The 23653-nt window shown below is 46.2% G+C and overlaps 1 long non-coding RNA gene across 1 annotated transcript in view; it reads right to left on the reverse strand.

Annotated features, from left to right (window-relative positions):
• Positions 1-1998: 1998 nt before the first annotated feature.
• Positions 1999-23653, reverse strand: part of LOC138258663 (uncharacterized) — a 225054-nt gene continuing 203399 nt past the window's right edge. The window contains exons 2-3 of the long non-coding RNA XR_011198487.1: positions 14516-14647; positions 1999-2711 (exon numbers count right to left, since the gene is read on the reverse strand). This is a non-coding gene — a long non-coding RNA (uncharacterized lncRNA). The remainder of the gene's footprint in view (positions 2712-14515; positions 14648-23653) is intronic.

A 23653-nucleotide genomic window follows, 5' to 3' on the forward strand; every position in this document is an offset into this window, starting at 1 on the left:
CTAGACGCGTCTAACGCCAAAGTATAAATATGGAGTTAGTTTTGCGTCGGAATTGCGTCAAAAAAAACGACGCAATTCTGGCGCAAACAGAGTATAAATATGCCCCTTGGTGTATGAGCCCCATACCTTGGACATTTGAATAATGTGAAATGTTTTTATTTTGAGGATCTTACTACTTTTATTTTTATCGTTCACTATTTTATTCCTATATCTGCTCATGCAAACCTGGGGGCATATTTATACTCCGTTTGCACCGAATCAGTGGAGACCTAACTTGCCTTAATGAGATGCAAGGTAGGCGTTCCCTTGCAAAAAATGACTCTACTTTTCAGTGGGGGAGGGGGACCACACGGCCCCCCTCCCCAGGCTGATCTAGGACCGGATACCACATCCCCCAGTGCCTGGCCATCTTTCTTGAGTGCCCCTAAGGGCAACCAGTGTGCAATCGGACCGCGAGGGAGGCTCAAGGCCTCCACAGTTCCAGTTGGCTCTCTGCCTCCTGCGGGAGCCAGCATTGCTTTTGCACACAGGGAACTGTTAAACATGCAGCTCCCTGTCTTCAAAAGCAATTGTTTCATCTCTTTCCCTGCCCGCATCTCTATGGGCTGGGAAAGAGATGAAACCTCTGCTTCAAGCATATGAGAGCACTTTGACAGCTCTCGCCTGCTGGAAGTAGAGTCTTTGCTCTGATTTGGTGGGAGCTGTCAAAGCTCCCGTCAAGTCAGAGCAAACAGCTACGTCACAGGGGTGAGCACTCTGGGACATAGCAGGAGCCGTCCCTGGGGGGTGGTGGTCCCCAGGGCCATTATTGGCTCCACTAAAGGGGCTGCACAGCCCTCCTCCAACATTTAAATGGACCCTGGGAGGTGCTAGTCCCCAGGCCGGGGGTCCGCAATGGACCCTCTTACTTATTTTATTTCAGACCCAGGGAGATGGCAGTCCCTGGGGCTGTGGAGGGGGCACGTGGCTCCCCCACATATAATACAATGTCAGCCATGGGAAGGGTGAGCCCCAGGGCCTGTTGTGCACCGCAGGGCCGTCCTAAGATAATTAAATGATTTTGCCCCAGGAAGGTAGCAGTCCCTGGGGTGCAGGAGGGCCGCATGGCCCACCCCGCATACTATTTGACTTAAGTCCCGGGAAGTGGCAGTCCACCGGGCATAAATAAACCCAGAAGGCAAGGCCCTGTGTGCTCCTCTCCTTTACTTTTCTATGTGCCCCCGGGACCTGGCCCACCTGGGGGCTTTACCAAAACAAGTTTCATTTTTTATTTTTGCCATGAATTCATTGCAAAATATTTTTTTTTAATTGCTTTTTTGTCCGGGTGGGGTACCACCTCTGGTACCCCAGCACCACAGATACTGGGTCAGGGTGTCCCTACCCTGGCCCCATTTCTGAAGCCTGAAGCAGAGTCCCTAGATGGCTGCCTACGCTTCCAGGTTAAAGTGTGGGCAGCCAATTAGATCTCTGCACAAGATCTGGAGTATTTGTGAAGCCTTTGCGCCTCTATATATCTATATTTCTTTTTTTTAAATATGTCAATAACCACTGAATGAATTTACACCAAACTTTCTGGACCAAAAGCTACCTTTATGCCAAATTTGGTGTAATTCCATCTAGCAGTTCAGGATGTCATTGTGTTCAGATTCCTATGGGAATTATGATGGGAAACATACTTTTTTTGGACCCCACCTTTTTTCTTAGCCTCTGCTAGACAGATCACTCCGAAACATCCCATGTACAACAAGATTCTCATAAACCCTTTTTTGGAAAGTGTTGTGAAGATTTGTCAAACGACGCCAAGGATGTAGGCAAATCAAAAAATGCTTTCTCAATGGACACATGGTCCTAACTATAACTACTTATTGGTGACCGCCAGTAGTACAGATATTTACTATATACATTTCTCAGTAAAAGATTAGAGTAGCACTCCAAAGCAGATAAAGGGCTGTTTATTTTACATTCACAATCCAACCAATTCATTTCAACAACACCGCCTTGATCACAGCTGGTGGTCCCTCTTTGATCTTTGCTTTATATAGTATCCTACCAACAAAATGCATTCTGGTAATTGAAGTTTACCTACATCATTTTACCCACATATATTGTTGACCATGATTGTTATGAAGGGCAGAGTGAACAAATACACGTACGTTTATTACAATACCTAAATCATGTGTATTTTCACATATAAATTGAAAAAACAAGCACATTTGTAAATGTCTCTGGGACTCCCAGTGATCAAATCCATAATTCTTATCTTAAACCTCAAAGTGAAGTATGACTAAATGGAACCACTGTATGACTTCTCTTATCTAATGTTCATATGCCTTCTTAGCGAGGAATTAATCTTGTAACAATTGTTCAACCATCCTGGCTCGTTCCAATTGTAGGTTGGGTTGTTGTTTTCAACTGCTCAACTTTGTTCCAACATTCTATTTCGTAAAGGATATATGGTGCTCCCAATGTATTACAGGCCACATCTACAATCCAAAATATAAATTACAAACATTGTTTCACAATTACTTCTCTGTTTTATAGCAACTTCCACTCCATTGTAATCTCTGATACGTCTTGTGTTCCTGCCAATGGTACACACTTTGCATTGGAAGCATTTCTTAGAGCCATTGTTTGAAGCATTTAGCCATACCTCTTCCTGTCTGTCATCAAAGTGGATGTGCACCAGTTTGTCCCTTATAGAGGGGGCTCTCCTGAAAGCAAAGAACACTGTTGGTTTCAAGTTCCTTATGATAGGTGAGTCTTCCAGTAGTATAGTACAATATTTTTGAAACATCTTTCTGTTCTGCATCCTTTCTTTACTACATTCTAAGATCACTCTTAATTCTTGCTCCATGCTCTTTTCTTCTGATCTATTTATTTTGTCAGTAATTATGGTATGCATTCAGTTAATGGCACATGCCCTTTCATATCCTCTTTGTATGTGTATTTCATGATATACTATGCATAGTCAACTGGCTCTTCTTTTCATAATGAGCTGTGGAAGAGCAATTCCGTCCAAGCCTCAAGAACTCCACATATAGAATGTTGTTAAGTATAAAGTGAGATTGAAAACTGGAGCCATGGAAAGTGGAGTTGGAGGACCTCTCTTTCCGGTATAAAGTAGTTTGAAGATTGTCAATCTCCACATACATTGTCACACCTAGGAAATCAATCCTGTTTTGTCTATTGTATGGGTGAATCTCAAACCAACTTCATTTGAATTTGGCATAATAAAAAATGTTTTGAACTCAGAAATGGTATCATTCTAGATTATAAAAAGATCATCAACTATTACCTCATCATAATTCTCAGCTCTGGTTTTCCCTTTCCTGAGTTTTGAGGACAGATCATCATTCTCACCCTAATTTATTATCTTCCCATTAGAACAAAAACATTATTCCTGGGTTGAGGAGTGAGTAGGAACTAAGGGCCTTAGACCGGCGTGAACATTGTAATATGACGGGGGTGCTCCACTGCCATGGCAGTGGCATCCTCCCCGCGAGTTGGGAGGTTCCGCGGTGGGACCACTTAACTCATAATGAGGCTTTTGCTAATGTTGGCTCTGAGGCCATTGATAGGTTTATTTATAGACAGGTTAGGTGTAATGGTATAAGGGATGGTGTAAAAAGGTGAGAAGAACCTTAGTGGGTTAAGAATGCACATGTCATGGCAGGAGGTGATACAAGCGAGCTTTGCTTCCTCCTGCATTTGCAAACTGAGAGGCAGTGAAACAATCATAGTAAGGTGGTTAAAAAGGGTTTGGGACCAGGATTAGGATGAAAGAAGGAATACGCATGTTAGAGTTAACAAATGTCAGCAGTTGTATTTAACAAAGGATCTTAACACACACCTTACGCAAGCAATCTCCTCCAGCCCCCACATTGTCCCAGTGTTCCTCTACATCCCATATTGTTCCTCAAGACAATTGTTACTGATATAGTAGTATCATTACCTACTCTAGTGGCCGCAATGTAATAAAAACTTTAATAATAGCTACATCATTTAAAAAATGTATTCAGCAAAGCATCACTTTTAACATTTTGATTATTTCTAAAATTAAAAATCAATATTGCAAAACAGTTAAGATAACAAAAATGTTTAAAACTGGTAGAAAATAGCTAGGAAAGGATAATAAAAACAATAAAGAACAGAAAGAGTAGAGAGGATGGAGGATGTAGAGGCTAAAAGAGAGATGGGAAGATGTTTCCCCTATAAGTAAAATGGAGAAAAGAAAATGAAAAGCCCAAAGGGGATGGGGGAAACAGGGTAATGAAAATGATAGGAATATAAGAGGAAATAAAGGGAGGTGTGCATAGATAGCCACAAGAAAAAAATAAAAGTAGAGACACAGCAAGAAGTAAAATGGGAAGTTAAAAAGGACCAAAAAAGTTAAAAGAACGCAGAAGGGATAAATATTTAAAGTGTGTAAAAATGTGCAAAGAGTAAGGCTAAAAGAAGCATAAAATGTGACATAAACATTCTATGTAATGCTTCTGGGAAGTAAAACTATTTTAAAGCATAAAAAATAACAGTTAAACCAATCTAATTCAGTCATGCATAATCATCCTACTACCTCATCAGCCTTTACCTTACAAATGGTTTCATCCATCCTTATCCTACAAATACTAATCACCCTCTACCACCATGGCAGCCATTGCCTAAGCCTTGTAGAGGAAAGTGAACCCATTTTGCTGCCTGGCCTTTTGTGATATTTGAAACATTTTTGCAACTGTGGGGTAACCTTGACGATAGCTTGAAAAACACATCTTTAATGGCAGAGCTAGGATGTATAAGGAACAAGTGAGATTAACGACTGTAACACCAAGAAAGAATAAATAAATATGACATGCCACAAGCGGGTAGTCCTGCTGCACTGGAAATCTCTTTTATTGTGGCATTGACCATTGCCATGACCTTTTGCTCTGACCCTGAAACTAGGATGACCTCTGATCCTGAAACTAGGAAAGAAAAAGAGGACAATGATCAGTAGGAGGAGTCATGGAGGAGACATACACTCACCTATAGCATTCATTTTAGGACATCCTCACTCCTCATCCATACTTCTCATCCCTGCTTCTCATCCCTGCTTCTCCATCCATAATCCCTACTTCTCATCCATCATACATCATCCTTGCTTCTCATCCATCATCCCTACTTCTCATCCTTCAAACCTGCTTCTCATCCCTCATCCCTACTTCTCATTCATCATATATCATCCCAACTTGTCATCCATCATCCTTATTTCTCTTCCATCATCCCTACTTCTCATCCCTGCTTCTCATCCATTCTTCTTTTCTATCATCCCTACTTCCCTTCCATCATTCCTACTTCATATCCCTCATCCCTACTTCCCATCCATCTTCATCATTCCTACTTCTCATGCCTCAGCCATCGTCCCCAATCCTCATCCATCATCCCTACTCCTACTCCTCATTCCTCATCCCTCAGTCATACCAACACATTTTCAGTTTTTTGAAACACACCTTCACATTGATTGGTTGGCAACAGCCAATCAGAGTTATGAGAGAGGCCTGCATTCAATTTCACTGAAAAGCAGCCTTCTCATTGCATGTAGTAGGTGAAGACGGAGGAGAGAAAATGCAACTGTGTGTTTGTTTCCAGTGCAGTCAAGGCTGTACATCATTTCATTTTATTTAACTAAGTGTTTTTCTGCTTACACAGGCCTCTGCAGAAAGCTCTGCTGGTTTGGGAAATACATAATCAGCTCTTGTTTCTAATAAATGCATATTCATTTTATATATTTATTTTAAATGTAAACCACAAAACAAACAATGTTAATGCATCACTGACTTTATTTCAAAATAAATCTTTAATATTTAAAATTAAATTAAAATTCACCTAACTTTAAATTAAAAATTAATTCCAGCCTAGAGAAAGCATGCTTTAAAAATAAATAAAGTGGTTGATAAATTAAATAAAATTAATTTAGATATATTGCAATAAAAATGATTGTCACATGAATTTTTTATTAATTTTAATTGAATAATTTTTTTGCTGTTGTGCCTGTCTCCATTTGCTGCAGGGACCCAATGTCCCAGGGGTAGTAACAGCTGGAGGTGCCAATGCATGTAAGGGGATCCCAGGACACACCCCCGTAGCGCATATAGCGTGAAGAGGGCTCCGGCTGTTTGTGGGTTGTTGTGTCCTTTTCTGCTGTCTCCATTTGCTGCAGGGACCCCATGTCCCAAGGGGAGTAGCGCCTGGAGATGCCAACATGCCAACATGTGTCGGGATGCCAGGACACACACTCATGAGGCACATATAGTGTGACGCAGGCTTATGCTGTGCGGAACACGTGCAGGCTGCTTCCAGGCTGTGTCTATGCCAAGAGCAGGCCCATTCTGGGCCCGTCAGCGCCAGGAAGAGCCAGGTCAGGGCCATCCCCCTAGCCCAACAGCTAAATCCAGTTACTAGCTTTTCCTGGCTTATGGTGCTTTCCTTCATGTTAATATGTTCCTTGCGAAATTAGGGATGGTGAGCTTCAATTCTGGGCTGCTTGACAGTGTGGGTTCTGAGCTTTGTAGAGTGCTGGGGAAAAATAAATTGGCTGCCTCAGATTCTGTGGTTACTAAACATCCTGCCAGACATTCTGCCAAAAATACCACCATGGGCGAGTTTCTTGCAAGAGCCATAAGGGTGATAGATAAAGAGATACAGCTCACAGAGAGGAGACTGTCCCTTGTTAATGACAATTCGAACCTGCCTCTACCTATTCCCCTAGGCTGAGCCGGCCTCTGTCAGGTGTGCAAAAGTAGTGGAACTGAGAGTGATGACGCACCAGCTCCAGGGCTTGTCCTGCTTTGTTCTGGTGATACCTTTCGGCATGCTCTCCCCTCAGGTTCCAATGCCAATAGCTCCACCCCGGCAAAGCATAAAAGAAGAGGCCAGCAGCCCAGACCTATGATCCCTCCTTTCATTCAGCAGCCCATGCCTTCAGACACTATTGACTCTTCAATTAATATTGCCCTTTTGACTTCGGGGAGTACCTTTGTGCCCACGCAAGACTGCTATGGGGGTTCTCATTCTTTGATAAGCGGGGATAGGCTGAGTTTGGCTTGCAAGCCGGCCGATATAGGCCGATATAGGCAAGATCATGTATAGGCTTTGCATGGATAAGTTTTATGACTGCTTGTATTAATCCAACCCCTTATCAGGTAGCACCCATGTCTTTGACCATTTAGGTTCTATCGTTAAAGACAGCCAAACACATCCAGCAATCCAATTCCAAGCCTAATCGCTTGTGTGATCAAATTAGTGCAGATTCTTGGGCCTCGCATTTCAAACAAGTATGTCACTCGAATGACCATGCTCAACTAGCAGTGTCACCACCATTGTTCCCCATTAGTATTGACTTAATGGTTGAAGCAATTAACAATAACCCCATGCATAAAGCCCCGGGACCGGATGGAGTACCAATGGATTTATGCAAACAGAAAGTAGATGTCTGGGCCATGATTTTAATTAATTATGCAAATACAGCTTATCAGGTAGGGCTGTCTAAGACCTGGCGTGCCACACTTATTGTTCCCATCTTCAAAAAGGGAGATAGGGTTTCACCATGTTGTTACAGGCCCACCTCCCTCCTTGATTCAGCCGTCCGAGTCATTGGCAGGGCTTTTCTGGACAGTATTCTGTCATGGACTTTGGGTAGTAACATATTCACAGAAGTCCAGTATGGGTTCAGATCTGGGTTTGGGAACCAGAAGCAGTGTTTAAATCTCTACCTACTGTCAGTAAATATACTGTAGCCCAAGATGACCCCATGTGTCTTGCTTTTATGAACCTGGCATGCGCTTTTGATAGCATTGTCAGGTCCAAAGTTGTGGTGGTCCTCTTTTCCCAAGGTTTGATCCGGGCTTAGTTGCCTTCCTATGCACCCTTCATTATGATCTGAATGCCTGTGTTAGATTGGACAGGGGGTGAATTTACAGAAGGTTTTGGGTTGGGGCATGGAGGCAGCAGGGATGCAGGCTAGCCCCCATTTTATTTCTTTTGTGTATCAATGGGCTGGATGTTGCATTATTGGCAAGGGCGGGGACCATCTGACTCTCAAAAGCAGATATGTACCCAATATTTTATATGCCAATGATGCTGTTTTATTGTCTCAGACAACTAATGGCCTCTATGCTCAATTGAATTCTTTTGCTGCTTTTATGGGCAAATTGGGGCTGGACACAAGCCAGTCTGAAACACTTGTGATGCCATGTGGGCCTAAGTGAGCAAACTCCTGCTGGTTCCTATTACAAAGCACCTTTTTGGCCAAAACCCACAAATTCCCATACTTGGGTGTTGTTTTGAACTTAAACGGGTCCTAGAGTCTCTGTTTGAAGCAAAGGCATTTAAAGTTTTTCTCCCTCTGTGGGCTTTCTTTTTGGTTTGGTTTCCAAAATAGACAGCAAATCACTGGCAGCCCTAATTGAGATCTATGCTAGAAAATGTGTCCTAATCCTCACTCATGGTGCTTGCTTGAGGGGGTACAAAGATGACAAGGGTTTCCAAACCAAAGAAATCAGGATTTGTAGGCATCTACTTGGTGTGTCCCCTGCCTCATCCAGTTATGCAATCCATGAAGAATTGGGGTTCTTATACGTGGAGGACGGCATTAATTTGGCTCCTCTGATTCTGTGGTGCTCTGTTTGGCGTAATCCTGAACAGAGACATAATTTCTGACTGCCTTGTTTGTGGCAGGGGTTCAAGTATCCCGTGGTTAAGATATGTGAGGTACGTGTCCATAAACTGGGCAGACCAGATTTTTTTAGGTCACCTGGCCATCGTACAGCAGCGAATAAGACATGGTTCAAAAAGACCTTTAAGGACCTTATGGTTAAGGAAAGGGAGGCATTAGAATTGTTGAAACCCGCTAATAAAGATTATGTGCTGGTTCAGACACCTTTGGGTATAGAGCCATACCTGGTGACGGTACCAAGTGCAAGGGACAGGATACTTCTCACTAGGTTCGGGTTCGGCTTGGTTCTGTGTCAGCTCTCTTTCCCTCAGGTGCAGTTTAATACAAAGGATATCCTGACCTGTCCCTATGATGAGCTATCCCTGCAAATCCTTGCTCATTTTACTTTTTTCTGGTTTTATAATGGTTATGCTAGGATGTTTTTGTTTCCATTTTTAAAAGAGGTCTCAATTTGCTGCCACATCCCGGCTCTTCTGTATTTATAGTCCCTCCCAAATCCAAAGGTTTGCCTATGAGTCACCTTATTTCTTAAACACGCCTTACGGCACAGGCATGCCCTGAAATATTTGGGCCTCATTATGAGTTTGGAGGTCCCACTACGGGCCCGCCAAATTCACTGGGAGGATGACACCGTCATAGTGGTGACATTTCCCCGTAGCATATTACAATGTACATTGTAATATGCGCTCCCACTGGGCTGATGGGTGGGAAAAGTGAAGGCTATTGGCCTCTGCTTCCTTAAGGGAGCCAATGGCACTATCCTAACACTCCAGCACTCTCAGAATGTGCCCTGTCTGCAAAGCAAAGCAGACAGTTAGCATTCCGATGGTGCAGGGCATGGGGGGCCCTGCACTGCTCAAGACATGCCCCAGCACAGCCTTTCCGCCAGCACTTTCTTGGCGGGCTCCCAGCCATGAAAAGGCTGGTGGAAAGAGGTGCTGAGTTCAAAACCGCCATGGCTGGTTGCAAGCCCCACTGTGGTCATGTAGTCAAGAACCATGTTCTCGGTGAAGAAGGTGGTCCTTTGGTGGTCAGACCTCTACAGAAGGGATGGTACGACAGTCACTGCGAGTTTGGCGGTCTCATGATCCATGTTGTGTTTTGGGCATGTTAGGGTCTTTGTTTTTTTAAGTGTTCTTAATACTGTGCGTGAATTTCTTATTTTTTTATAATGAGTTTTTAATTAATTTAAGCTGCTATGTACTAACTGGGTGCCTCAGCATTTGCTTTGGCTCCTATTGATGCAATGTTTTTATTTGATGGCATTTTTATATGTGTGATGGATCTGCTTTTATGGTTCATTAATATAAATGGAGATAAACTGAATTTGAACTCTTTGAATTGTTAAACTCAATATAGGGTACATATTTTATAATTAAACAATACTTGTGTACTATTGCTATATATATGTTTGACAATAATTTTAATGTATTTATATTTATAGCCATTTTAAATCAATTAATTAAAAATAACATTATCTGTGGGGCTTGATTTTAATTTCCTACCTCAATTATTCACCGCTGGATGGCCATGTGTTGTGCTTTACTTACTACTATTTTTTTAGTACTAACAATTCGGTGTTTGTGAATAAGCAAAAAAGAGTAAACATAGTCAAACGTATAAATTACTCAAAAGTGTAAGCTACCTTTATGAATCAGGCCCTTCCTGAATATCTAAAAATACTAACGTTATTCGAAAGTATAAGTTCATTTGTGAATTAGGCCTAGAGTGTCTCCCCCCTATTTCTGCTGGCAACAAGCTAATGTGTTTTTAGTAACTTTTCCAGGAAGAGATGTGTCCTCCTGTTGCAGTCTGCATCCCCGTTCTTTTCAGTCTCATAAAGTGATTGCCCGTCTAGAATCACACTTGAAAGCATTCACAAACTGCTTGAAAGCAGAGAATGCCACGTTAATTATGCAAAACAGAAGTAAATAAGGTCTGAGAACTCTACCAATTTAGGTGAAGCGAAATCCCATTAAAGTGCATCAGCCAAAACCCATTTACATGGACAAAATGGATCTCACAAGATTTGTGGTGCGCAAAGTGCGTCCTCACGTCTATGTGCTTTTCTTCAAAGTCTTCATGCATTTGATTATTGAAATACTATACATGCAGAGCCATATAATCACAAAGGCAATTTCAATTCATTTTGGCGTACTAAAGCATTTGGACTGGTAAAATATCACTATCCACCCCCATCAGAAATAAAATAAAAGCATCTCAGTGCCAGACTACTTCATACACTGAACAGTTACTATGCAAATAAGCATGGACCAGTAGAATTATGAATAATTATTGATGTACGTATTTGCCACATAATGCTTTGGAAAGGCATATTTCCTCAATGATGAGCTTGACCTCAAACTGATCTTTCATTCTTTCAAGCACCATCCAACATATCATTTATTACCAGGTGTTGCAGCCCACATAATCGACCTTAAAATGACTGTGGTGTGTACAATTCAGTGCCATGTTAACATGTGGTTAGGAGAGCAGTGCTGAGAATGCTGTTCGCCGCCGCACTCTACAACTATAGATCCCCGAATCCTTGCACACGGACTTTACCAACAAATCTAGTTAAAATGTGCTGTTGCTTAAAATATCACGACATTGGTGTGTTGAATAAGTGATGACTGAGTCTATTTTCAGATGAAACATTCCATGTGGATCCTAAAGGCAGGCAGAAGGATGCACTCAGACAATAGAAACACAGTGAAACTAAAATACCCTTGAGTACTGATTCAAGATGTGATTGACCATGTCTCAAGCCAAAGCTGAAGATTCTAGGGTCAAGAAACTAATGACTGAAGGGGGCTGACCCAAAGGCCTTTCTTGTGTGTAAAGAGTTTGTTTTGAATACAGTGGGTTTGCCATGAATGGTGAAAGCGTTATTACACGTTTACGAGATACTCCTGGCATCTCCAGGTGAACTCATACCAAATCAAATCATGCGGGGGTATTCATAGGCAGGAGGGTTGATGTCCAGTCTTAGTAGACCTCATTGTAGTAGAAAGCAAGAGGTTTGGCTGCTGGTACATCCAGCCCGAAGTTTCAAAACAATATTCAAAGAAATGGAGAAAAATGTAAATAAGGGGCCGCATGCTATAGTGAAAAGGGTGGAATGATTTGAAACAAAGAACTAGGTAGGGTACCAGGCAACACCCTTTTCTTAGAATGTGTTCTGGAGGAAGTTGGAAATTCTGCCAAGGAAAATGTTCATGCAGTTTGATTCCCATGTGTTACAAGTCTTGGCCAAGTGCTTATTCAAGAGCTCTAGATAGCAGTTTGGCTCATTAGGACATAGACTGTGATCCTGTGTTTTGGGCCACCTCATAAATGTGGAAGAGTGCATGGTTCGTGGGGTTCTACACAAAGCAGAGATGAGAGCACAGAGGCAACACGGGTTCATGAATGAGGAGTGTGATGGAGAAGACGTAAGAAAAATGCCAAGGCAGTATGGGACACTGATATTGAAGATAAAGACACTCATTACAAGTGGGCTTTTGAGGGACGCAATACTTATCACATATTCCGAGGCCAGCCCTGAAAAGTGGGGCATACCATGACGATTTTGGTGCTTGCCACTACCAAGTTCCTATATTTATCAGATTTTTATCACAGGTTGAATTTAAGCAGGGTTCAACTTCAGATATTGATGCCCCCGGGTAAATTACCGAGTAGGTAAACTGAAAACTTATAATTGAGATAAGACCCCTGCACAAAGTGGTGTCTCTGCAGATTCTAAATTACTAAGCCACCCCTAATGAGGGCCTAAATGTGAATTGCTTGTTTACATCCTAACTGACTTCTATGGTCCATAATGAGTTTGTTGGGAACCCTGGATAACAACCCACATATGTCTATTGAAAAAACACTTTCTGCTTTGTACTTCTTGTTGCACCACTATAAGAGGGTAACAGGCTTCGGTGACCTCCGCTTTGTAACAAGTAAACATTTATCTGCTGAGGTCCTGCCATGCTGAGACTGAAGAGTGTCTGTCAGGTGCTTGTAAACTAGATCTGTATCACAGCAATCGAGGACCATATAGTGTTGGGTGATGTTGGGGAACTTCACCCAATCTTAATGTATGAAGATTTTTTTTTTTTAAACTAGGGTGAAACAAATCAGCCAGATTTAGGTTTTGCGCAGAACCTCACTAGCAAAATGTAATTCTGTACACCATAGGTTCATAGTGACTTCCCTAAACGACAAGCTTAATATGGTCTCTGAATCACTGCATATGATTTGTGTTGTATGTTTGAAATTATTATGCATGGTAGTGACTGGATAAGTCATTATGGAACATTACCCTGAAGGAGTTCTAGATGCAACATTCCTAATCGCAACTAGTCGGTAAGTAATTATTTCTCGTGATAGGTACTACCAGATGGGTTTGATTGTCATCAGTGTACATTGAAAAAAGCTGTAGGGGGTGAAACTGCTCAATGAAGTGGTTAAAAATGCAACCAGGGTAAAACGCCCCAAATAAGGAGCAGTAAGCTCTAAATACATGCAGACGATCAAGTAAGAGGGATGAAAGGGCTTTTTCCACTTGAGCCTCTGTAGATAATCCAATGGAAAATCATGATGGCTCACACCTCTATTAGGACAGTGGTGGCTGGCATCAGCCTCCCAAAATTATACCAGGCAAGATGAGGAAGAAAATCAGTTAGGTCACAACTTGGACCACCACAAGGTGCTCTTGGTACTTGAGTACGCCACCACCTTAGTCTGGTAGCCAGTCATGTTAGCACCTCAAGACCCCATACTACACATGGGGAAAAACACACAGTGATTGAATTCAAGGGTCAGCAGGATAGTTATAATCTGCAAGCATAGACAAAAATCCCAAGAGACTGTAGACACTCCTTAGTTAGTAACCTAGCCAGATAGTGTTGAAGTGATATACCTTTCACAGATGATATTTAGATTGGATACATCTTAATGCCCGTATTATACTAGGAATCCTTCAACCGATATAGCTACATCTTAATGCCATTTTGTATTCAACATTCTGGTAAGAGGCCCATAGGATCTGTAGCAATTAGAATGTATGAATGACACCCTGTGTAAGAGTGCACATTAAAATGATATGGGATTTCCGAGACACCTCAAGCTCCTAATGGTTCGGCAAATTTACTGAAACAAGAGTGAAAGACTCTGATATCACCCTTTGGGGCAGCAATGACTCATCTGTTAAGGCGGAGAAGTGTAGAGCCACTGCTTTGTGCAGTGAAGAAAAAGGGAAAATAAAATTATAATAACGCAATGTTATTATCATTTTATTTTTCTTTGGGGAGCCAGGTTAGTCTGGGGTGGGGCTGGGCTGGGCTGGAGTAGGAGGCTAGAGGTGGAGTGTTGAGTGCACCATAAGTGAGCATGACCGTTTGGCCGGCTGTAGAAGGCCGGCCAAACGTTCATGCGCGCTTAGCATTTTTCTACCCGGCTGTATTACACAGTCGGGAGGAGAAAGTGCACAGGGTCCCACTCAATGTCTGTGTGCCGAAGCAGGCCACTCAGACCAACCACAATGCTGCTGCCATGCTGGTGACAACAGCATTGTAATTGGAGGGGATTCTGGAAACCTGTGTACTTTCTGGAGTCGAGGAAGAGAAGAGGATGAATGAGATACGGAACAATCTCTCCCGACATAAAAGGTAAGTGTTTTAATTTAATTCAATTATTTTCATATCCCCCATTGAGTAGTAGCCACCACTGCTTTGGGGGCAACCTTAGACAGTTCAAGGACTGGTACCATGTGAGATGCTGAATGCAATGACTAGTAGGAATCTCTTTAGATTTAAATACCTTCAACTGGCCTCCTGGTATGCCATGGAAAGACAGAATGTTGGAGGCACCTGGAACTTTGAGATGAAAGTGAACGGTCCACAGCCTTTGGAAAAAAAGAGGTGTCCATCTGGTACTGGGAGCTTCTTGACACTGAGGAGGGAAAGTAAAAGGCTGAGCACCATATCAGGGAGGGTTTATTGGCAAGCATCTTTGAAACTTTTATATTATACAGTAAGAACTGCCACACTAAAGTGAAACCACTTCTACACCCTACCCAGGATTTATTGGACTCCTCAGAAGATCGCATCGCAAGGTTTGCAAAAAAAACAACAGGTTCCATTCTGCAAAAGGTGTGGCTACTCCAAGGTCAATGTCGAACATATGTTTGTATCCTGCCCTTCACTCTCGGCTTTTGGGAGACTGTGAGTACTATCAAATCAGAAGTCCTGTCTATCGAAATAGAAGTAAGCCCCATCCTTATCTTATTTGGCTCACATATGGCATAATACAACCTCCTTGAGCCTCCTCAGAGGAGCCCCCTGAGCGGAGCCTGTCACTCCTCTTGATACTACTTGCTAGAGGGGAGATTTCGTAAAAATTGGCTAAGCCCTATTCCTCCCTTCCATTGGGCATGATTGAAAGCATGGGTGGGTCCAGCCTGATATTTTATTTATAAGGTGAAACATATAGGGTAACCATGTATTACCCAGAGAGGTCGACCTGAACCTTTTGACCCAGATAGGAGTCCCAATAATCAACATCAACAATATCAAATCAATAGACATCAGTTTCATTTTCGGAGTCAGTGATTTATACACACCATGACCAACGTGGCTATGAATCACCACACCAGTTTAATAAAGTTTAAACATTTATTGCCCTTTAGATTAACAATGCTAAGATCACGTAACTCAAACGCAAGAACAAATGACATAAGTATATAAAAAATACAGGCTGATCAAATCGTCAGAAGAATCTTAATCTAGACAGAATATTTATAATTAAACTTTCAAGAGCCACCATAGAGAATAACAACAATAGCATAAATAATTGAAATAGAATACATTTAGTTATCAAGGATGAATTATTAAGGTCAAATTATTTATATATAGCATTCAATTTTAGAATTTGGCATCCCTGACTATCGCTCTAACTTGATAAGCATGTTTGGGCTCCATGCAAAAAGAAAAAGAAGACAACAAAATTAATTTAGCAAAAATCTGAGTATGGTGCTAACCATAGCGTTTGGATCTTTTAAAGAGAGAAAATATAAAGATCTGCAAGAAGACCAAATGTACATTTGGTTATACCTTTCCTTAGTGGATCACCAAGCAGTGATGTCTTCATCAATTGAGCACCTGGTCTTCATTGTACAGCATTAGTATTATGAATGGGCAAAAAGTTCAGTAAAGTTTGGCCCTAATGCATCTGAACTGCCAGAATCATAGGCAAAGAGCTAAGAAAACAAGAACACATAGGTGGTCATTACAACCCTGGCGGACGGTGTTAAAGCTGCGGTAATACCGCAAACAGGCCGGCGGACAAAAAAAGGGAATTACGACCCTGGCGGAAACCGCCAACTAAGACAGCCACCTTAACACATCGCCCGCCACGGCGGTACAGACAAACAGCGCGGCGGTCACCGCCAACAGACAGGCGGAAGACAATGTACCGCCCACACTATCACAACACACCAATCCGCCACCTTTTCCGGGGCGGATTCACTGTGGATAAAAACACGGCGGAAACAGCTTGTGCTATGGGAAAACGCTCACCTCAACACATCCCACGAGGAACGAGGACACCATGGAGCCGGAATTACAAATCTTACCTGCCCTTGCATTCCTGCTCATCTACGACCAACAGCGGCGTAGGCGCAGAACAAACCGGTGAGTACAGCACCTACGACACGGGGAGGCAAAAGTTACGGGGACACCCACCAAACAACCCCACCCTCGCATATTACAACATACACTGTGCCATCCTGGGGAGTGCAAAGACACAGTCTCTCAAGTCTCTACAGTGGGTGGGTTGCCCACTGTGCCATCCTGGGGAGTGCAAAGCCACAGTCTCTCAAGTCTCTACAGTGGGTCGGTTACCCACTGTCATTACACATGGAGAGAGGAAGAGGGAGAAGGAGGGACAAATGTGGAGGAACACACCGTACTTAGCTCCCTATAACTCAAAATACACAAGAAAGTACGGGGTTCTCTTAACGAGGGCGTCGCGGATATCAGCATAGCCCTGGGTTGTATGTGTTCCTATTTGGAAGGGAAATGTCAGTGAAATGTCAGTAGGTAACTGCAGAGTGCATGCGCGGGGAGGAACAGCGGGGGGAGGAAATTCCTTTTACGGACTAGGTGGTCTCACACACTATATAGTGTCATGCTTCATCATTTGACCACCTAGACCCACCCAGGTAGGACAGTGCCACCTGGGCGGACTCAACCTCACTGTTAAAGGAACAGGAGGGAGTGCGTAAATAAACTTGTTTCTGGAAAGATCGGGATCCAGCTAATCTACTGAAAAAATTAAAAACACCTAAGCAGACACCTGTGAGGAGTAACAAATTTAATAGTGGTATCTGACTGGTGTAGTTAAAACGGGGGTTGGGACACCTCTGTGAGGACAAGGACTCACAGGGTCACCTAGCGGTCCAAGGAGAGGACGATATAGGCGCACGGCGAGCGTCCCCTTTGATGTATGTTTGACTATAAGGGGACACTCCCCCTCCTGGATACCAGAGGCTAGCAGCCTCTATGAAAAGGGCCGCCTCAAGGTAATTCCTTGGGTAAGGTAGACCTTTTACTTCACACTCTTTGACTTTCACATAGAGTTATTTTCTCCAACGTGAGACGTAGGGATCCTAGGCCCTGACGAATGCCCCGAGACCTACATTGGCTCACTTCTGAGGGCAGAAACATGTTGGCTATTAGTTAGGTGACCCTGTGAGTCCTTGTCCTCACAGAGGTGTCCCAACCCCCGTTTTAACTACACCAGTCAGATACCACTATTAAATTTGTTACTCCTCACAGGTGTCTTCTTAGGTGTTTTTAATTTTTTCAGTAGATTAGCTGGATCCCGATCTTTCCAGAAACAAGTTTATTTACGCACTCCCTCCTGTTCCTTTAACAGTGAGGTTGAGTCCGCCCAGGTGGCACTGTCCTACCTGGGTGGGTCTAGGTGGTCAAATGATGAAGCATGACACTATATAGTGTGTGAGACCACCTAGTCCGTAAAAGGAATTTCCTCCCCCCACTGTTCCTCCCCGCGCATGCACTCTGCAGTTACCTACTGACATTTCACTGACATTTCCCTTCCAAATAGGAACACATACAACCCAGGGCTACGCTGATATCCGCGACGCCCTCGTTAAGGGTTACCCACTGTGCCATCCTGGGGAGTGCAAAGCCACAGTCTCTCAAGTCTCTACAGTGGGTGGCTTGCCCACTGTTACATCCTGGGGAGTGCAAAGCCACAGTCTCTCAGCGGTGCTTAGCCATGGCGGTCTTTGCCCTGTTCAGCGGTCTTCACCATGGCGGTCCTTGCCCAGTTCAGCGGTCTTCACCATGGCGGTCTTTGCCCTGTTCAGCGGTCTTCACCATGGCGGTCTTTGCCCTGTTCAGCGGTCTTCACCATGGCAGTTTACCCTTATTCAGCGGTGCTTAGCCATGGCGGTCTTTGCCCTGTTCAGCGGTCTTCACCATGGCGGTCTTTGCCCTGTTCAGCGGTCTTCACCATGGCAGTCTTGGCCTTGTTCAGCGGTGCTTAGCCATGGCGGTCTTTGCCCTGTTCAGCGCTCTTCACCATGGCGGTCTTTCCCCTGTTCAGCGGTCTTCACCATGGCAGTCTTGGCCTTGTTCAGCGGTGCTTAGCCATGGCGGTCTTTGCCCTGTTCAGCGGTCTTCACCATGGCGGTCTTTGCCCTGTTCAGCGGTCTTCACCATGGCAGTCTTGGCCTTGTTCAGCGGTGCTTAGCCATGGCGGTCTTTGCCCTGTTCAGCGGTGCTTTGCCATGGCGGTTCTGGTATGGATATTGGTGTGTGGCATTACGATCTCCACACTGGACATTGGTGTGTGGCATGACGAACTCCACACTGGACATTGGTGTGTGGCATGACGAACTCCACATTGGACATTGGTGTGTGGCATGACGAACTCCACACTGGACATTGGTGTGTGGCATGACGAACTCCATACTGGACATTGGTGTGTGGCATGACGAACTCCACACTGGACGTTGGTGTGTGGCTTGACGTTCCATCATTGCCCAGCGGGGCTGTGGGATTCTGGACCCTCATGGGCTGTGACTCCGGCGGTGGCGGTGGTCTCCTGACCAGTGACGATACTTGAGCCCTCCTGGGCTATGACTCTGGCTGTGGTCTCTGGACCAGTTACGATACTTGAGCCCTCCTGGGCTATGACTCTGGCGGTGGTCTCCTGACCAGTAACGATACTTGAGCCCTCCTGGGCTGTGACTCCGGCGGTGACGGTGGTCTCCTGACCAGTAACGATACTTGGGCCCTCCTGGGCTATGACTCTGGCGGTGGTCTCCTGACTAGTGACGATACTTGAGCCCTCCTGGGCTATGACTCTGGCGGTGGTCTCTGGACCAGTTACGATACTTGAGCCCTCCTGGGCTATGACTCTGGCGGTGGTCTCCTGACCAATGACGATACTTGAGCCCTCCTGGGCTATGACTCTGGCGGTGGTCTCCTGACCAGTAATGATACTTGAGCCCTCCTGGGCTGTGACTCCGGCGGTGGCGGTGGTCTCCTGACCAGTAACGATACTTGGGCCCTCCTGGGCTATGACTCTGGCGGTGGTCTCCTGACCAGTGACGATACTTGAGCCCTCCTGGGCTATGACTCTGGCGGTGGTCTCTGGACCAGTTACGATACTTGAGCCCTCCTGGGCTATGACTCTGGCGGTGGTCTCCTGTCCAGTGACGATACTTGAGCCCTCCTGGGCTATGACTCTGGCGGTGGTCTCTGGACCAGTTACGATACTTGAGCCCTCCTGGGCTATGACTCTGGTGGTGGTCTCCTGACCAGTGACGATACTTGGGCCCTCCTGGGCTGTGACTCTGGCGGTGGTCTCCTGACCAGTAACGACGGTGCTGGCGGTTGTATCTGGACCGCCGGAAATGATGGCGCACTTCTCCGCCGTGACACTCACAACAGGTTGGGGAGACTTCCTCTGGACCTTCCCCACCTTCTTTTGAGTTACAGATGACTCACCAATCGCCTTGGATCCCATGTCACTTTTTGTCCCACCAGGAGTCTTGACACGGTCCCGTCGTCCACTCTCCAATTTCGGAGCCTTTACAGGGGGTGGGCTGACAGTGCCTTGGCTCCGGGTCCTACTGCCTGCCCTGGTGGACGGGGCACTCCAAAAACCTGGTACACGCACCACTGGTACTGGAGGCTTTTTGGCTGAGGCGCTACGACGGGACTGATGAATTGGAGGGGGGGGTGGGGGCAAAAAGGTCAATTTGACATAGGGACAGTTTCTGATGTACACTGGGATGGGTAGCTGGAGGGGCTCTGGGAGTGGAGGAAGAGGAGGTGGTTGTAGGAGGTGTCACTTTAGCTGTTTTGGGTGCAGGTGCAGGTACTGGAGGCTGTCGTGAGGTGGATGGATGTTGGGTGAGTGTTTGCCGGCGTTTGTGTACTTTGGGAGGGGGCATCACAGACACACTGGGAGAGGACACAGGGGACGTGTAAATGGCAGTGGAGGTGGTGAGTGCAGGTGAGCGGCTTGTGGTGCTGGGTGTCCTGGTGCGAGTCCTAGTGCCTGTAGATGTGGTGCATGCAGGTGTGTGTGTAGACGACACTGGGAGGGAGGAGGGAGAAGAGGAGGAGGGGGACACAGTGGAGACAGTGGATGTTGCTGTGTATGTATGGGTCTGATGCTTGTGTGAGTGCCTGTGGTGTGTGTGGTGCCTATGTTTGCTTGAGCTACTTGTGTGTGTTGACTTGTGTGCATGCTGGTCTGTAGGTGTGCTTGGGATGGGCTGGGGTACAGGGGATTGGGTCTGGGTGGAGGAAGTTGGAGGGGGGAGGCTGGACACAGGGACAATGGCTGCCATCAGTGCTGAGGCCAGAGATTGCAGGATTCTCTGAAGGACAGCCTGACCAGAATGAATGCCTTCCAGGAATGCATTACCGTGTTTCAACTCTCGTTCTACACCCTGGATGGCATTCACAATGGTAGACTGCCCAACAGTGAGTGACCTGAGGAGGTCAATGGCCTCCTCACTGAGGGCAGCTGGGGTGACTGGGGCAGGGCCTGAGGTGCTTGGGGCGAAGGTGATGCCCACCCTCCTGGGTGAGCGGGCACGGGGTGAACGCTGAGGGGCTGCTGGGAGGGCGGTGCTGGTAGGGGAGGTGGCGGCTGTGCCTGTAGAAGTGGGGCGCACAGATGGTGCCGCCACCACAGGGGAGCTCCCATCGGCGGACGAGTCCGTGTCGCTGTTTGGTGATCCTGTGGCCGACGTGAAGCTCCCCTCGCCCTCCGTCCCACTGGTGAATTCAGAGTCTGTAGTGTGGCCCTCCATGGCCATGTGGGATGCAGCTCCGTCGTGCTCCGGTGCCACTGTACCTCCGCCTGTTGATGCTGATGTACAGAAGGACAGGGAGAGCAGAAAAAGGGTGGAGATAGAAGAAAGAGAGTTTTAGTGCATGGCATACCGCTACCGTTGGCGGACAAGACAAACGCAGCAGCCCCCTGCATTACGCCGTGCTCCTGCCCTCTGCACGTGCAATTTCTGGGATATGGCCTACATGGCAATGGTAGAAATCTGCCCACATGGATGGCAAAGGGGCAACTATACATCAATTTGCCTTTTTTCTTGAGCTGGGGTAGAGTGCCACATGGCCTACATAATGGAGGGGCCTTGCCTACCTAACTCGCCCTGGCCTAGCGACGGCCACAGCCCACCACCCCCACCCAGACAGCTCCACTGCACGCAAAGTCCATAGGATGAGGTTGTACTCACCCCCTTGTGTCTGCTGTGATGTCCTTAAGCGCCCATCCAACTCCGGGTAGGCCACCGCCAGGATCCGGAACATCAGGGAGGTCATGGTGCGACGGGCACCCCTCCCACGTTGGGAGGCCATCCCCAGCTGAGCCTCCACCGTCTTCTTGCTGCAGCGGCGAATGTCCTCCCATCTCTTATGGCAGTGGGTGCCCCGTCTCTGGTGGGCTCCCAGGGTCCGGACTTCCTTGGCAATGGCACGCCAAATGTCACTCTTCTGGTGGGCGCTGACCTACATGACATGCACAAGTAAAGAGGGACAGTCATTACCTACAGCACCGTCGTTGTAATTGGCCCCCTCCCAACTCTATCCCTGTGGCCCATTCATCCCCATGCATGACTGTTCTATGTACTCTGCCCCCTTCCCTCATCCACCCAGCCCTCTCCACCCAGGCCTAGCCCATACAACGTGCTCCCTGTGTACTAACCTGTTGGTCTGGAGGACCGTAGAGTAGCGTATACTGGGGGAGGACCCCATCCACAAGTTTCTCCAACTCCTGTGCAGTGAAGGCAGGGGCCCTTTCCCCAGACGCAGCAGCCATCGTCGCTTCCAGACCGAGGTCACAGCAGCACTCGCAGTGTAGGTCCTCTCCTGTCGAAGGTCAGGTATCTAGTGATTGAAGAGATAGAAAATGGTGGTGACGTCCGCGGCGGTGACGTCCGCGGCGGTGTGCATCATCACCGCCAGCGCACCTGTTCATTGGCTCCTGGGACCCATAGGGTCCAATGTTAACCAATGCAGCATTGCGCCGCGCTCTACGACCGCCTACCGCGACGGTGTACAACGCCAGCGCAGTTACCCCACAATTCCAATGTCCCAGTTTAGAGGTCAGGCAGCCGCCATTTCAGGGGCCCACATGGCTTCAATTACTACTGCGTCACACATACCGAGGCCTACACTCAAAACCTTTCCCGGATGGGTTAATTGTCTGGTGTAGTCTTGTGTGTGACTGTGGGTACATACCTGGAGGAATGCTGACAGTTTCTTCACTGTTGTCCTTCTTAGGCACCGTCAGTTGGGACATATTGGAAGATGGCGGAATCCACCGGTGTACCGACCGCTGGTGGACCTGTTGACAATGGAAGAGCGACATGTCATCGTGACCTACCGGTTTGACCGTGCCACAATCCAGGAACTATGTACCCAGTTGGAGCCAGACCTGATGTCACCAATCCGCCATCCGACTGGAATCCCCCCTGACGTGCAGGTGCTGTCAGTGCTCCATTTCCTTGCAAGTGGGTCTTTTCAGACAACTGTGGCCATGGCATCAGGGATGTCCCAGCCTATGTTTTCCAACGTCTTGTCCAGAGTGTTGTCTGCCCTGCTGAAACACGTAAGGAGATACATCATTTTCCCTGAGGTGGCGGATTTGCCTACAGTGAAAGGTGACTTCTATGCCCTTGGACATATCCCCAACGTCATAGGTGCCATTGATGGGACCCATGTAGCTCTGGTCCCCCCACGCAGGAATGAACAGGTGTACAGGAACAGGAAGAGTTATCATTCCATGAATGTCCAGATGGTCTGTTTGGCAGACCAGTACATCTCGCAGGTAAATGCAATGTTCCCTGGCTCAGTGCATGACGCCTACATCCTGCGGAATAGCAGCATCCCTGATATGATGGGTGAACTCCAGAGGCACCGTGTATGGCTATTGGGGGACTCTGGCTACCCCAACCTGTCCTGGCTACTGACCCCAGTGAGGAATCCCAGGACCAGGGCAGAGGAACGGTACAATGAGGCCCATGGGCGGACTAGGAGGGTGATCGAGCGGACCTTCGCCCTCCTGAAGGCCAGGTTCAGGTGCCTCCATATGACAGGTGGGTCCCTATTCTACTCACCGAAGAAGGTGTGCGACATCATCATCGCCTGCTCCATGCTTCATAACTTGGCATTGCGACGCCAGGTGCCTTTTCTGCAGGAGGATGATCCAGATGACGGTGTTTTTGCAGCGGTTGAGCCTGTGGACAGTGATGAGGATGAAGCTGATGAAGATGAAAACGACAACAGGGAGTCAGTCATACAGCAATATTTTCAATGAGACACAGGTGAGTACAATTTCATGTTTCACATAATATTACATTTCACACGTCTACCTCTATTCTGTACCTACATT

Source organism: Pleurodeles waltl, chromosome 9 (assembly GCF_031143425.1).
Source record: "Pleurodeles waltl isolate 20211129_DDA chromosome 9, aPleWal1.hap1.20221129, whole genome shotgun sequence".
In the NCBI taxonomy this organism is placed as follows: Eukaryota; Metazoa; Chordata; class Amphibia; order Caudata; family Salamandridae; genus Pleurodeles; species Pleurodeles waltl.